Below are 4,950 nucleotides of genomic sequence, written 5' to 3' on the forward strand. Positions count from 1 at the left end.
TACCATTAATTTATATGGGAAAAATTTTTGAGCGTCCCCAGACCCAAAAAATAACCTACCAAATCATACCAAATAACACATAAAACCTAAAATAACACTAACATATAGTAAAAGCAGGAATGATGTGATAAATACACAGCCTATAAAAAGTAGAAATAATGTATGTAGAGTGTAGTTTCACTGAACAGACTCACCAAAACTGATTTGTAGAAAAGAAACGGCACGTACACGCATGCGCACACAGGTGCCCGCGCAAGGCTTCATGGTCATGGGAGTCTTTCTCAGGGTAAACACAAGTGTCCTGTATTTGACTGCTACTTTTGTCCCTTATTTGGGAGTGAGAAAGTTGGCAACCCTATCTACAGTATATTTTGTAGATGTAAACGTTGCAGCTTACAGTGAGGGGGTGATGGTAGGAAGATTGTGGAGAGTTAGCAGGTGAATTAATTCCCTTAGAAACCTGGCCATTCATCTACTCATCTGAATATATCTTTATTACTGGTCGGGTTAGATTTTTGGTCTATCTGTTGGTGATGAAAATTTGACAATTAAAATGCCATTGAGCAGTAAGGGACATGATTAAACACACTCTTGTAAGGATGTCCATTGCCCGGTTCTTCTATAATGAACATTATTTCCCACTTGTCCTTATTTCCTACCAGGGTAGAAGGAACTATTTGGGGTATTGTGTGTAGTTCTGGTCACCACATAGAAGGATGTGGGAGTTTTGGGAAGAGTGCAGAAGATGTTTACAAGGATGTTGCCTAGTTTTGAATATATTATTTATACGGAGAGGATGGACATAAGTGGAACATTTTCTCCGAAACACTGGAGACTGACCTGAGAAGTATATAACATTATGAGAGGCATAAACAGCGTGATAGTCAGAGACTTTATCCCCAGGGTGGAAATGACAATAACTACAGGGCATATGTTTAAGGTGAGAGGTTGAAAACGTAAGGAAGATTTATATGCTTTTCTTTACACAGGAATGAAAGCTGGATTGTGCTGCCAAGGAGATGATAGAAGCAGGTATGATAGCAACATTTAAGAAACGTTTAGCAGGCACATGAAGCAGTAGGGAATAGAAGGATATTGTCAGAGTGCAGGTAAATGGGATATGTTTACAGTGCTTTAAATTTAGTCCAACCAAAGCTTCCTTTATTTTACAGTCCTCTCAAAATGAATGAAAATATTGCATTGGTCTCCTTACCACTAACTAAACCTACAAATTAACCTTTAGAGAATCCTGTACTAGGATGCCCTTTGAACTCTGATCTCTGAATTTGCTCCCCATTTAGAAAATTGTCTTCACTTTATTCCTTCTACCAAAGTGCATAGCTATACACTTCCCTGCACTGTATTCCATCTCTCTCCTTTGCCAATTCTCCTTAATCTACCTCCAGTCTGATTCCTCACTGTGTTTGAAACTTCTACTCCAGCTCATCAGTTCCTAACCAAAGTTTCTCAATCTGTAGTCACTTGCTACACTAATTTCCAATACATCTCCTCTACTTCCACAGATCAATTTCATCCTTTAAATATACAAGTCTTTGCCAATTCAGAATCAGAATCAGGTTTATTATCACCAGCATGTGTCATGAAGTTTGTTAACTTAGTAGCAGCAGTACAATGCTACACGTGATAATATAGAAAAAATAATTAAGTAAATCAATTACAGTAAGTATATACACGTATATTAAATAGTTAGATTAAAAATAGTGCAGAAACAGAAATAATACTTTAAAAAGTGAGGTAGTGTTCACGGGTTCAATGTCCATTCAGGAATCGGTTGGGAGAGGGGAAGAAGCTGTTCCTGAATCGCTTAGTATGTGCCTTCAGGCTCCTGTACCTCCTTCCTGATGGTAACAATGAGAAAAGGGCATGTTCTGGTGATGGGGTTCCTTAATGATGGATGCTGCCTTTCTGAGGCACCACTCCTTGAAGATGTCTTCAATACTATGGAATTTGCAGTAGGGTTCTGTTCCTGCAGACTGTGAACTGTTCATAACTCAGGCAGTTTGTAACCCAGAAATCTAGCTGCAAGCCAGGTTTCCAGGTGGCAGAAGATGACAGTTCTCCAACAGCTGCCGGCAAGTCCATACCACCAGGCTCTCGATGCTTGTTGGTATGTACATAGGCTGGGTGTTTGTAACCCAGAGAGAGCCTGCGAAGCTGCACCATTGCCCCTGCCTCACTGAAGTCCCACTTCATCAGTCAACACTCCATGGATCATTGTATTATAAAACCGCTGTATTGTTTAAAGTTGCTGTTGAATCATAGTGAATTATTTGATGGAATTTTACAATTGATTTTGAAGCTATTTCTTCTGCCTAGTGAAGCACTAGAGTGAAAGTCAGGGGTTAAAAACTTTACTTAGGCTGACTATAGGAGAAACCAATCAGGTCAGTAGCTTGTGAAAATTTGCCTTAGAGAATTCTGATATTATGTCAAAATATATATCAAGCTGAGTTTTTTTTAAAAATAAGATTCAATGGATATATGGAGTGAGGAAGAGAGTGGATTTGATCTGGAAGGGCAGTAATGCTATTAAAAGGTGAAGTAGACTCCAGGATACCATGAATCAGTTCTGTTCCTATTTCTAATCTTCTGATCTTTTTAAGACACTTCCACCACAATGTGATTGGCTGCCCTGCAAGAGGCAGCCCATTATTTTTACATTCGATTAGAAGGAAAATTTTAAAATGTATTGTTTTGTGTACAGTGTTTCAAGACGTTCTGAGAAAACGATTGGTGTGCTAAAAATGAAAACTCGTCCACTTCTGCTTTCACTTTTCTCTTCATCACTGGAATTGTCATTGAATGAAGAGCCTTGAGCAGGTAATTTCTCCAGCACCTCTCACTATTCTCTTACTATTCTGCTTCTTTACGGTTTTTGTTGATTCTATTATGGTTATTATTCTATTATAAATTTATTGAGTATGCCCACAATAAAATGGATCTCAGGGTGACATATATGTACTTTGAACTTTGAGAAACTGCAGAACATAGTCATCCTTATGACCCAGTGGGGAATCGCAAAGGACATTTCCAAACTTGATCAGAACCTGGAATACAACTTCAGGAAGACAATAACTTACCCAGTGGTTGTAATGATCTTTATTTGGAGGTAATTCGCCTCACTATAGGAAGGATGTAGAAGCGTTGGAAAGGGTAGAGAGGAGATTTACCAGGATGCTGCCTGGTTTAGAAAGTATGCATTATGATCAGAGATTAAGGGAGCTAGGGCTTTACTCTTTGGAGAGAAGGAGAATGAGAGGAGACATGATAGAGGTGTACAAGATAATAAGAAGAATAGATAGAGTGGATAGCCAGCGCCTCTTCCCCAGGGCACCACTGCTCAATACAAGAGGACATGGCTTTAAGGTAAGGGGTGGGAAGTTCAAGGGGGATATTAGAGGAAGGTTTTTTTATTCAGAGAGTGGTTGGTGCGTGGAATGCACTGCCTGAGTCAGTGGTGGAGGCAGATACTCTCGTGAAGTTTAAGAGACTACTAGACAGGTATGTGGAGGAATTTAAGGGGGGGGAGGGTTATATGGGAGGCAGGGTTTGAGGGTCGGCACAACTTTGTGGGCTGAAGGGCCTGTAATGTGCTGTACTAGTCTATGTTCTATGTTCTATGTAATAGGTAATGACATCAGCCAGGGCTGATGAAGATACTTCTCATGGCCTTTTGTAGCTTATGCTAAATCAAAAAACATCTGGGATGTGTTGAACCATTTCAGCATGCAAGCATCATGCCTGCCTTCATGGAATGTGGCATAGATTTCCAGGAATTTTTGAGCTGTATGGATACTGATTAAATGAAGTGCCTTGTGGTTGATAAGTTCTATTGATTGGTTAGTAGATGCTCTGTTTATCATGTGTTTGCTATCAATAAAACTCTGCACCTGTGAGGCCAGGGGAAAGGAGAATTCCAATCCTTGTCCTCAAATTATTGTCTGCACATGAAAGCTTCACTATTTTCCTTTCCCTATGAAAGAACCCATTCAGTATTTGTCTTGTGCAACTTTGAGAATCTAATGAAACTGCGCAGTTCCACAATCAACTGTGATCATCTTAGGCTTCAAAAGCACTTCTTCTCTGATAAGTCAAGAAGTTAAACCTCTGTCTATACATCCTCAAAACAACAAGTTCATGCCTATTATTGCTTCCTTCTCTGCTGACCATTGTAATTCTATCTATTGCTAATCCTTGTTAATATTGAGTTGTATCCTCTTCAGTTTTCTCAATTAAAGGCAACTATTCCTGAGACCTATCTTGAACTTCCCTGTGTGAGTATCTCAAACATCTAAATATCTCTCACTCTTTCAGTGAACTGTAAGTGAAGAACCTTTAGCAACATTGGGCTTTAATCTTCTTGACAATTTTACAAAAAAAAACACTGTAGTTGCTGGAAATCTGAAATAAAAATTGGAATGATGGAAATGCTCATCAAGTCAGGCCATGCCTGGAAAATTAAATTTTTAGATCACCCCAATAAACCACTGAGAAATCTTGAAAAAATTCTCTGGTAACTCACCTTGCCTTCATTGATCTCACCAATGGCCCCGAATGACACTGGAAGAGACCAATTTAAATGTGTCCATAATATTTTGATATAATGCTACTCTTGTAGGTAATGATAGCCATTTAAAATCTGCAAAGAAATTCCACAGATTGGATCTAAATTTGCCAATAATTTTCACCCATAACCTAAAAAGTTAAAGTGTAGGTTAAATCGACGGAGTTAAAGAGTTAAAGGCTTTAAGTTTCCTCTTTTTAATTGACTGGATTCCGGAACAGAAATATGAACTCCTATTGTCAGACGGACATTTTAACGGCGGCCTGCATCCACAATCTAACTTGCTGAAGGGGGCGGGTAGACGTTTAGATTGATTCAGAAAACAACCAATAGAAAATCAGAACAGAAGAAGGAACTTCGTCACG

The sequence above is a fragment of the Mobula hypostoma genome, chromosome 24 (assembly GCF_963921235.1).
Source record: "Mobula hypostoma chromosome 24, sMobHyp1.1, whole genome shotgun sequence".
Classification (NCBI taxonomy): Eukaryota; Metazoa; Chordata; class Chondrichthyes; order Myliobatiformes; family Myliobatidae; genus Mobula; species Mobula hypostoma.